We start from the raw sequence: 12,112 nt of genomic DNA, 5'->3' as shown, positions 1-12,112 counted from the left end.
CCAGATGTTTATTATTATTATTAAAGTCGCCATCTTGCTTAAAGAACTGAGGACTGCTTTTCCTTTGGCCACACTGCCAAAGGTTTACTTTGAGGGAGAGCACACCTTTACTTACTGTTCCCTGCTGCAGTAACAGGGGTATTGGATTAAGCCCTAGTGTGATTTCCAAATGCAAAACAGGCAAGAGAAGAGTCTCCTTCTTTTGCAGTCCCTGTTTACATCTCTGCAAAGGAACAAGAGCAGATAAAATGACAACATGTCCTCAAGGAAATTTGTCCCAATTTCCATTGTATAATGATTAATTTAATTCTCTGCATGAGTCTAAATACACTGCTCTTAAATGAAAAGACCAGCCCTGGAAATCTGCTGAGACACCAATATTATCACAGTAATAACAATTCTCCTTTCTTCTTCTTCAAATTTATCCAGAACTCTTCTGAGACTTTGTAACACAGAGATTCCTTGACTGTACCCCTTAAGAAAACTGTCTGGTCACCACTGAACTTCATCATAGTTTTAAGTTTCTGAAGTGACCAAGCTTTTATGTCTGCCTTACTCGAATCAAAGTCTTGATGCAAGTCAGTACCATAAATATCAAAGTTTCGCATCGTACTTTAAGAGTTTAGAGTTAATTCAGTACTAATACATGCATCTTTATCTCTGAATTTCCATTGAGTTATGCATTAATTTCTGTAGCTATCTTTATTCCATGACATACAACTGGCATGATAAAATACCTCTTTTGAGTCAATCTCTTCAAGTGAAATAAACTCATGTACTCCAGTGAAATAAGACCATTCCTCACTGGTGTTTGGACTGCATGTTTCTCCTGAGTAGAAGCAAAATGGAAAAGGAAAGAAGGCTAATTTTGCTTTATAAACCATCCAGAGTTTTCAGATTTGTATTTAGTTCTACTATGTTATTTTTCCCATGCTTAAATAAGCTGAACACTAAGTGTTCACATGGGTGGCAATAAAACCTTTAGGAAGCATTTCTAATAAAAGAACAGTAGCTTGTGAAATGTGCTGCGGTGACGTGCAGTGAGTGTAGTGGTTCACCTTGAACACTTCTTTTATTGAACACTTTGGGGCAAGAATGTCTTATTGTGTGTAAAAGCTTCTCATGTATGGTATGGAGACCTTATGTGCTCTTTCCTTCCTGCCCTTTTACTCCTCCTCTTTTTATTCAAGGATGCAGCTGCCAGACATAGAGCTGTGCTCCTGTACAGTCTTCCTTGGAGGCCTTGTGAAATCAAGTTGCTTGCTGTGTGCCAGCATAGCTTTTATTCCTCCGAAGACAGAGCTATGAGCCTGCATCCAGCTCCAAGAAAGCAGGCAGGCTATGATGGGGGGAAAAAAAATCCATTTTATTCACTGCACTGTTTCATCTTTTTAAGTAGTTGGCATCTGCAGCTGGTTGTGGCAGGGAAAACCTACAAACATCGCACTTGATGTTAATAAATGTGTTTGCCATTAAGTGGCTGTTGTAATGCTTTGCTTGTTTGCCTTTCTGTGTGCACTTTCATCCTTCACTGTAACACTACTGCTGCCTTGTAATTTGTCTCAGATGTTTACATTGCTGGTTGCAGGTATACAAACCTCTTAGATCAAGCAACTGCTCAGACGCTTGATGCAAGGATCTGTTTAGGGTCTTTCCTATTCTGTCTGCCAAATTCAGACACAGCCTTGTTACGTGGAATACAAACTGCCTTCTAGTCATAGGCTACATTTCACTGCTCCTTGACTCTGGAGTCAATGGTACAAACCATTAAGGAGTTTATGTGAGATCTTCAGTGCAGCCACTGATTTTACCAGAGTCTAACAATGTCTCCTGTGGCAGCTTTCTATCTCTCCAGAACAGCTGGAGCAGCTATTCCTAGAATCCTCTGAGTGAAGTCCATATTTCAAATAAGTGAAAGAGGATCATCTAACAGTGTTCTCAGTGGAATGGCAGCCATTATCTCCTCCTGAGCATGCCTGCTAGAAAGAAAGAAGGCATTTCAGAGCAGCACATCTGCAGTTCTTTCAGCTGTTGGTGAGATGGTTTCACATAGACGGAAGGGACACTTCTCCTCCCTTCTGAAAACTACCCTCTCTTCTTTCTCCTCCATGCAAAATGTGACAACTTGATAACATTCAGATCCTGACTAATGAATGTGCTTGCAGCTATTTGGACCCAATCTGTACATAGAAGGGGAGGCATGCTGCTCTCTGGCAGCTTTGGGAGCCTGTTTTCAGCAAAACATACAAATGTATGCTTGACTCTATGTGACTCTAGTGAGACTTACGCATGTCATTCCTGTGATGATGCTGTACTGAACTGAGAGGAGTATGTAGAAGCCTGAATACACTGATACCTATGAGACAAGGGGAGAAGAAATGAGGGGAAAATTCTCCTTCCTTTGTTCCTCTTACAGCTGGGCAAAGGTTTTACACTGTGAATTAACAAAAGGAGAGATGGGAAAATGAGAGTCCTTTAAAAATAAGCGTTCATACAGGCTCACAAATTTGGTTCTGTATGTAGTAGAAGGTATTATAACAGAAAAGCACAAGTAGGAGCTAATGTCCTTTCTCATAAAAGAACATAAAACAATATGTTATGGTATTTCCTTTGGTTGCCATCAGTAGTGATAAGTTTAGGGTTTTGTGGATGTCCTCTAGCTTGCAGCAACATGGTTATAAGAAGTAAGAGCAGCTCCGTGGTTGCAAAGCAGCATGACCAAGGTAACTGAAATTAAATCCCCTGCAGTGGAAAATGAGCACTTTCTGGCATTCCAGCCTATAAACTATCCTAGCTTCCTGTGTATGATAATTTCCCTGCTATATGCTATTCTGGGCTGAGATAAGATGCGCTATTTTCAAAGGAATAAGCAGCTTTGCATTGCCCCCATGTGCATTCTGCTCTGGTAGTCTGTCTCCAGCTAAGTCACTTGCTTTTACATCAGGTGGTTTTCTCCAAGGTCCAGGGGATAGAGTGAGAGAGACCTAAGGATTAATAGTTCGGCAGCATAGAAATATAACAAGATGTGAACTTCTTAGAGCCATGCAAAACAGGAGTATAAAAAGAGAGTAGTAATAGGAGAAACTAAGGCAGAGACTACATGATATTGTAAAGGTCTGGGGGCAAATCTATAGGCTAATGGGAATTCAGAAAGCAAGGTAAGGAGGGAAGGATCTAGCCTTGCCTTATATATAGTTTCTCTTAATATGAAGAATAAGACTGATTCCTCAAAGCTGCTTGTCTGCCTTGCACCAGAGAACAAACCTACAGCAAGAGATCCCTCTAATGAGTAGAAATGTGTGCTCCCAAACCACCACAGAGACCTGTTTGTCTCTCCCCAGCTTTAGGATTCCTTGTAAAGCAATTCTTTATGGCACTGAGACAGAGGGGTGACAGCTATGTCCAACCTGCAACAGTAGCAAAGGGCCAGAGGTGGACTGGAAATGAGGGATGTGTCAAGGGTGCCAAAGACTAGCGTCCTCAAAAGAACAGGGTCATTAGTTGCTTCTGTTTTGTCTTTTCACCAAGGTAAACCTGAATTAAGCTCTCTGTTGATGTTGTTTTCATTTGCACTGATACATTCTTCCAGGTGTTACAGGCAGTTTAGCTTTACTGCCTGTCACCTCTGCTGTCTTGGAGCTATGGCATGAAAATGTACTTGTTCTTCAAGCTTGTCCAGAGATCTGTGGACTACAGCTGAATGATTAGAATGATCCTGGCATGTTCTGAGGGAGGGGAAAGCAGAATCTTCTTGGTGCTTTGAGCAGGCTTTGCCATTGCAGGTGTTGGGACTGAGAATTTTCAGTTCTAATTCAGTGTTTCAAGACATGTGAATGGTGGTAAGGGTATGTTTTATAATGTGTAATTATCTCTTTTTAGCAGTGAGCACCTCAATGTTGTTTTGATTGTGATACCTCCACATCTCCTGATTAAATCAAAGCTAGGTTAGATCATTAGGATTAAGGATGTAAATTAATTGTAATTATATCAGAGCAAGCCAAATTAGTGAGTCATCAGTAATATAAGCAATGATAAATGGCATCTAATTCTGTATAATAATTAATTGGGTCCTTCCACTAAATAAGACCCGACACATTGGTCCTTCGTCAGTCCTCTAAAGGCTAGTTAGCCTTGGGCACTTCTGACATGAAACAATTACAAAGGTTCTAAAAGCAGAAAACCAACATGTTTTCCCCAGTTTTCATTTTGAGCTCTGACACCCTGCATTTTATATGCTTCTACTAGTTTTCTTTTAATTAGGCCTACCCCTCTTGTGTTTCTCTTCTTGTCTGTGTCTGTCATCCTTGATAGCTGATTGCGAAAACTGTGCTGCCCAGAGAGCTCTGAAAGAAAGAGTCCAACAAGCTGGAAAGAACAACCAGAAAATGACTAGTACTGGTCATTTGACTGGATTGACCCCTCAGAGGAGGGCTGATTTCTGAAGCAATTACAAAGTTGGGTAAATAAGGGTAAAATGGAAACATTTTTCTAGCGGGAAGTAAACATCAAGTCAGCAAGAAATTACTTTAAGGAACCTCCAGATACAAACTAAGGAATGCAACATTTCAGCTGGTTGTCAAGCAGTCCCCTCTTTCCCTCTCCTCTTCATGGGGAGATACATGAAAATTTGAGTGGAGCCACCTTTTGAAACCAATCTAGGAAGTCTGAGAGTACTTGAACAGTGTTTACTGTAATTCTGGATGCTGTTGCACTGTAAATAACACATGCCACAGATATTTCTAAATTATTTTCTTGTTATGTCACAACTCAATTGCAACATTTAATATTGTTGCTACACTTAGTATCTGTGTTTGGATATGAAACCCAGAGTTCTATCCTTCCTGGGAGGTTATGCTCAGAAGTTTACCAGGGCAGCCCAAACTGAGAAGCAGAGTTGTTATCTGTGCAGTTTTTCACTGTATGTACTATTAACCATTTACAAATAGCAAGAAATGTGTTCTTACTCTGAGGACTGCATCATTTTTCTCTCTGAGTGCATCTGTGTTTGGAGACTCCAGTAGAGTGATGTCACAGGGTGAACTCAGAACTCTGGGCAGAGCCTCCTGCCTCCCTGCTATCCTCTGGTGAAGATCACAGTTTCTTCTGCTTGCTTGCCGGAGTGTGTGTCTCTGACTGAGACAAGGCTTAAGAGGAAACTAGACCTGTAATGCAGAGATTCAACTAACGTAGGAAGGAGGATCTGGAATCACAGAGCCTGTAGGGAAGAGTGTCTGGAAACCAGTGCATGATGTGATATGTCTGAGAGAAGCCAAAAGAGCAGATTTGTAACAAGTACTGTGGAGTGCAGCACGCTCTCTACCAGGTCTGCAAAGACACAGGTTTTAGGCAGTCATTTTCCAAACAATTGGAATGGTTGAAGTAATTGTTTCCAACCTACAGCATGCTTTACTCTAGCAGTCGTTTGAGCTGAGTTTATCCTTTGCATCTGCATGCACTGAGACAGATCAGGGAGCACTCACACATTTTCTTCTAGCTAAACCGCAAAAGAAAGGTAAAAAAACACCTGACTTAAACTGAGAGGAAATCAGGACAGAAAATTCAGCTGTGGAGGACACTTGAATGTGCCTTTATGTACATTTTAAAATGAGGTGCAGTGTAAAGTAGACTTAACACACTGTACAAAGTTAACAATCTATGACTTCATGGGTCAGGGGCTGTGTTCTGCAGATGTAAAACTAAAGGCCAACCTGCTTCTGCATGGGTCTCTATTGCCATATGTGTATCTGAAAGTGCTGTCTCTAAAGATAAAAGCAGTGCCTCTGACTTGTAATACAAGTTACACAGCAGTTGATTCATGTCAATTACATTCTTCCACAGAAGTTTTTCCTTATCTTTCAAAACAGTTAACTTTTATGGAAAAATAGTACTGAAAAAGCATTTCCAATAATAATATATCTCTTTTCCAGTATCACACATTTCATATTCAATATCTGTATTTAAAGCTAACATTGAGCTGGTTTTATTTTAAGATATGTCAGATATGTTTTATCTTTTTTCTCAAATTATTTCACAGAATCACAGTATTTGGTTTGGAAGTGATCTCTAGAGATCTAGTCCAACTCCTCTACCAGAGCAAGCTCACCTAGAACAGGCTGCACAGTGTGGATGGCGTCCAGTCGGGTTTTATATGACTCCAGAAATGGAGACTCCACCGCCTCTCTGGGCAGCCTGTTCCAGTGGTCTACTGCCCTCAAGGTAAAGAAGTTCCCTCTCATGTTTAGGTCGAGCTTCCTGTGTTCAAGTTTGTGCCCATTACCTCTTGTCCTTTTCTGGGCACGACTGAAAAAGACTGGCCTCATCCTCCTGACACCCACCCTTTAAGTATTTCTAGGCTTTGAGGAGTTTTCCCCTCAGTTTTTCCTTCTGTAGGCTAGTCAAGTCCCTCAGCCTTTCTTCATCAGATTTTCTAGTCTCCTAATCATCTCCTAGCCTAATGTCATTGTGCTTTTTACAGCTCTATGGAGAACTCTATTTGATGTTCAGTTATGCTAGAGCAAGGTAGAATTTCTTTATAATACATTTGCCTAATTGCTAGATGTCATGAAATCAGGTATCTGGGGTAAGATCATCTCCTGTTTGTCCTACACAATTTGTTGCTAAGATTGCTTGCTCCTGAATTCTTCCTACTTTTAAATCCTGCCGGTGCTACTTCTGCATGAGCTAGAGCTCATTTTTGTCAATAAAAGCCAGTGACATTCATAGCCCTGTAATCAATTACTTGGCTATTTGGCCAAAGATCTGTTGTACAGTAAACATTTATGCACTCAGAGTGCCTCAAGGCCTGCATAATCATTTGGCATACACCATTTGGCCCACAAGTGTAGCGTGGCCTTGCTCACAAAATACATTCATGACAGCAATTGGTAGCAGCATGTTCACAGGGTAATGGAAACAGTATATTTAGTGCTGGGTATGACAGAATGGGTGAGTAGCCTGAGAATCTTTTAACCAAAACGTTTTCTACTGCAATCTAGGTTCCTATGCAAACGTACCTGAAAGAATAGCTGTAGAAGTACATGCTGACACACATACATCTGCACTGGGAAGTACATTTTTATGCCTTTTTGGATTGAAAAGAAATAATAAATTACGACATCTAAAGAGATCGTTAAAATTTGTATTGAATGAAACACTGAATGACCTGTGCTAAAATCTGAGAGAACTTATAGCATACATTTGGGAAATATAATATGAAAGGGATAAAAAGATTCAGCTGTGTTGCAGAACACAAGGGTGGAAGGAAAGTAGGGGAAAAAAATGTTCCATTTATAAGTCAGATCTGTTGGTGCTCTCTCTTCTTGCTAACTGCCTTCTTCACATCCAGCGCTATGCTGTCACAGGAGCTATGTGCAAAACACCTGTCTCCATGAAGCAAGATCTCAAAATGCAAAACAAAAATCTCTTGCTTTTTAAAATTCATCTCTTGATTTTGTGTCACTTGAATATTTTTATGCCTTCATGTTTATTTATATTTATTGACATGTGGGATTACCAATATTGCTTTCAACAGTCACAAAAGAAGAAGAGCAAACAAATTAGACATAGAAAATTACAAGAAATTCATAAAGTAGACAGTTTCCCTAATTTAGATGTGGACAAGTGAAAATTGAGATCAGATCTCCAGAGATGAATTAGTAAGGTAGTCATGGGTAATTTGATCATAAATGCATTCTCACGGGGAAGGATCATTCTTATTGAAACCAACTGCAAAACTTTTATCAGGGTTTCTGACTCTTATTTGATAAAGCAGACCTGAGCTGATACCCTCTGCAGCTGATGTCCACTGAGCGGCAGTGAAACTGTGTCTGCAGCGTGCCATTCCTTGGGGCTGGTGCAGTGTAGAATCAGGGGCAGCAGTGATTAGAAAGGGTTGGTTGGGACAGGCTATCTGTACCAGGCATGATCCCTTATGTCTGCTAAACTTCTGTGCTTTTTAGGTAAACTTTTATGCTTTTCATAAATTGGTTTAGGAAGGCAGATGAACAGCTTTTTGCACTGGAATCAGAAAAACCCAAAGGTCTCTTAGAACAACTCGATTGATACATAGAAGAATCAGAAATCTAAATGAATCCTTAACTTACCTCTGTCATCTTGGGAATGCTTGGCTCTCAGCTGCATCTTAATGGTTCAAATAAAGTACATGCTTCACTTCATGTTTTGAAGAATTATTTTCTTTTGAGAGAGCTTCTTTTTAAGGCCAGGTAGGAATTCAACTGAATCTGAAGCACAAGAGGTGGTTTCACAGACTGATGGTGGGAGGAGGTATAAAACATTTGATTGCTTGGTGAGGATTTTTAACAGATTAAATAATTCTGCTAATAGGACACAGGACATAAACTGTTGGATACTGAGAAAAAAACCTAAAGGTCTGAAAGACAGATTTTTAAAGGTAGACTATTTTCAAAGGCCAGGTTTCTAGGAGGGTTGTGAATACAGCACTCTGAGAACTAAGTTGTGAATGACTGACATAAAGTCAAAAGCATAGGCTCAGAACCTCTTCTCTACCACAGTTCAGATGTCTTGTTCTCCCTAGACATGCACAATGAAACTACTGCTTCTACTTATACATAGAACTTTCTTTGTCTTTCTCAGAATCAAACTATTAAAGGTCAATCTTAGGGTTAACCAGTTCATCCTCAGAACTGTGCTGCTCTCCACCTAAGCCTGTTTGTTAGAAGCACCGAATGAAACAAATGTGCACACCTAGTCATGAATTCCAGGCGAAAGAGGGAAGTTATGTTCCCTTGCAGTCAAAAAGACGCTGGAAGGAAGAGATTATAGGTGTACCCTTTAATATTAAAAGAGTGAGTTAAAACCACTGTGTGAAATGGTTGAGGAATTGGTCTTTCTGTGGTCTGAGGAGGTTGTATGTGTTTTGAGTAGGTATGGTGAAACAGATTGAGCAAGAAAATCTGATTTGTGATTTTTTTTTTCTGGGACTTAGGAGATTCGGTAGTCTCCTTGACAGTGGCTGTGACTTGGACAGTACCATCAAAAATATTATTTCTTTGCCTTCCCAAGGTTTTCATGAAAAGTTGGTAGGTTTGAAATGTGTTTGTCACTATGGTTAGATTGGGATTGGGGTTTTTTTATAAAATTCATTTTTCTTAGAGAAGCAACTGGCAACCTGCCCTTAAATGAGATTTTTGTGCACTTCTACTGTTGATTTTTGCAGACAGCATGTGTGTATGTGTTTACACTCTGAATACCACACCTAGAACCTTTACAAATCTCTCCTTCAAAGTGACAAAATTGTTTTGAGAAAGAGGACTTCAATTCCTCTAAGTGAACCTGTTCTGTCAAGATGATGTCCAGAGGCCCCTTCCAACTCCTATCATACTGCGATTCTGTGATTCCTGGTCAGATAAATGAATGTAAATCCTGGGATTTACAGCACATAAACACATTCTGCTTTAGCTTTGCTTAATTTTTTTCTTCCTCTAATGGCACTTTCTCTTTACACTAGGCTTAAGCACTTCTATTTCATCATGAATACTTTCGTGGTATGGGGAAAAGAATACTCAAATGTCATTAGTTGCAGAACCTAAAGAAATAATCTCTAACTTGATAATGATTCTGCAAATAAGGTAGAGCCACTTCATGTTAGTAATATGCCCCCAGTACAGGGGTGAATAAAAGCTTGAGTTTACTGTGGTTCAGTGTACTTTATTCCAGTGTTAAATACCTGTGTTCCTGGTGGTAGAAGCCTGTTTCTTCACAGAGAGAGTGATTGGCATTTGAAAGGGCTGCCCAGGGAGGTGATGGAGTCACTGCCCCTGGAGGTGTTCAAGAAAAGCCTGGATGAGGCACTCAGTGCCATGGTCTAGATGAGTGGCTAGGGCTGGGTGCTAGGTTGGACTAGATGATCTTGGTGGTCTCTTCCAACCTGGTTGATTCTATGATTCTATGATTCTGTGGAGTGCTTAGTTGCCAGTTACAGTTGAAACATGATGTGCAGTACTATTAAAACAAAATAAAGTATTTCTGAGTTGCACATATTTCCTTAAATTGCACTACCTAAAAAAAAAAAAAACCACCTCTCTTTGGTTCAACACACGTTTATTTTATATATAAACAAAGAGAGATACTACATTAATGCAAATAAGTATATATAAGACTACCTTACACTTATCTTCACATTGAATCATCATTTATCTGGTTATCTTAAAATATTTTGTAACTCTAAGTACATTTCACACCATCTGAGACGTTTAGAACACACTTTACATAAGCTTGGGTAAAGGGACTTGTGTAGTAGCAAAACAGAACCCTCCAGTCCTCACTCGATATCTGCTCTAGCCATTAAAATATTTTTGCTTGGTGGAAATTTTATTCCACAAGACAATAATACGTGTGAAAACTTGAAATGCTAAGTGTTCCAAATAAAGGAATAAAATAATATTTAATAGTTGTGGTGTTGGAAGAGATGAATCATGGTTTGCAGACACTGTATTGTTGAGCTTTTTTTTCCTCTCATTACTAACATTCTCTTGGGAAGAGCTTGTCTCATACATATTCAGATGTAGCACATCCCACATGGTCCTTCAATTTAAACTGCATTTTTCTTCTTTCCACAGCATACTTGTTTTGTAATAATCATGCATGATAACAATTCTTAGAATTATCTCTGACAAATTGTGATTACAAACAGAAGTGAAAGCTGCAGGGACATGTCTTATATATTGCTTCAATCTTTCATTTTCTAAGTAAGGTATTCCTCCTAAAGGGTAGTAGAACCTAATCCAGTGGGAGTCTTTTGTTCCCTGCTGGAAAAGGAATTTGAGCTGGTTTTTGTTACTATGTGCTGTATAACTTGTAAGATATAGTGTAAGAAAAAGGGAATCCCACAGAAAACCCTTTTGGTTGAGTTTTTGTTTCATGAACTGTGTGAATGAGAGATGGAAAGAGAAGCATTCAAAGTGGGGTAAGATGTTCACATATTGAAAGAGCTGAGATAGACTTCAGGAAATCTGCTGTCTGTTCCTGCTTCCTCTTACTGTCAGCTTGAGCAAGTGACTTCACCTGTGCATGCCTCCGATGCTAGTGTATGAAATGGAAATAGCCACGTCGTTTGTCATCTTGCCTGGTTTGTGTCTGAGCTTACAGGGAAGAAATACTTAGGCTACACTTCTTCTGAGGAGAGACTTCAGTAGGGTCCTAATCTCAGCCAGGTATTTTGAGTATTTCTCGTTGTGACAAAAGTAGCAAAAACACTCCAGACTTCTGCAGAGCTACACATTGTGTGTCATAGCTGACTATGTTACACTGTTGTAAGGCAATCAGCAGGCATTGTAGTTAGATTTGGAGTCTGCATGATAATCCTGATATGTTTGATGCTTAATTTCTTTGCATTGTAACCTATGACTTTACCTTATTTGTGACTAGGTGGAATCAGAGTGCTGTGTCCTATGTAGATGCACACAACATTATTGTGCTCCCCAACTAGTTTTCCCCCAGGTTAGGTACTTCCAGCAATCTCCTTGCTTCTCTTTATGATAAGGCACATAGCTGGCATTAGCATTAATGAGAACTGCATGCACACTTGGGGAGAGAATCCATGCCTCTGGGCATATTTAATTGCTATCAGACCAGGACTTCTTCCACGTAATGTAAGGTATGCATAGAACATGTTAATAAAACTGAGAGAAAAAGGACTTTAGGAAGGCATGTGTGTTGCTCTGTGGGGAAGCTCTGCCGGCACAGAGAGACACAGAGATGGCAGACAGGAGGAAATGTCAGATTTGAGGGGTGCATTTGCTATAGTATGGCTGTAACTGATAGTTTGGGATTTCTTTTCTAGTGTACAATCAAGACATGCTGCTGAGAACGATTAGCTGTAGAAGCAAGATGCTAACTTTTTTCTTTAAATCCCCTTTCCTTCCTGCATGAGGCTTGGAGGTTGCTGTGCTGCCTCTTGCTCTGACTTTCCGGTGACCTTGCATTAAGTTGTAGTGAAGAGGAATAAACTCAGTGAAGGGAAGATTAAAAGGCATATAATTATATTTGAGGAAGTGGAAAGAGAGCTAGGAAAGTGCAGAAGGGTCTAGTGCCTGTACTCCAGTCCTAATTCTGACTTCCTCTGTAACTGCTT

General features: G+C 39.9%; 1 protein-coding gene across 1 annotated transcript in view; it reads left to right on the top strand.

Annotated features, from left to right (window-relative positions):
- RPS24 (ribosomal protein S24) overlaps positions 1 to 12,112 on the top strand; it is a 509,972-nt gene that overhangs the window by 280,626 nt on the left and 217,234 nt on the right. The gene's annotated exons all lie outside the window — the stretch shown is intronic.

Source organism: Pogoniulus pusillus, chromosome 6 (assembly GCF_015220805.1).
Source record: "Pogoniulus pusillus isolate bPogPus1 chromosome 6, bPogPus1.pri, whole genome shotgun sequence".
Classification (NCBI taxonomy): domain Eukaryota; kingdom Metazoa; phylum Chordata; class Aves; order Piciformes; family Lybiidae; genus Pogoniulus; species Pogoniulus pusillus.
Note: the sequence above shows the minus strand (reverse complement) of the source record. Positions and strands in the feature narration are given on the sequence as shown.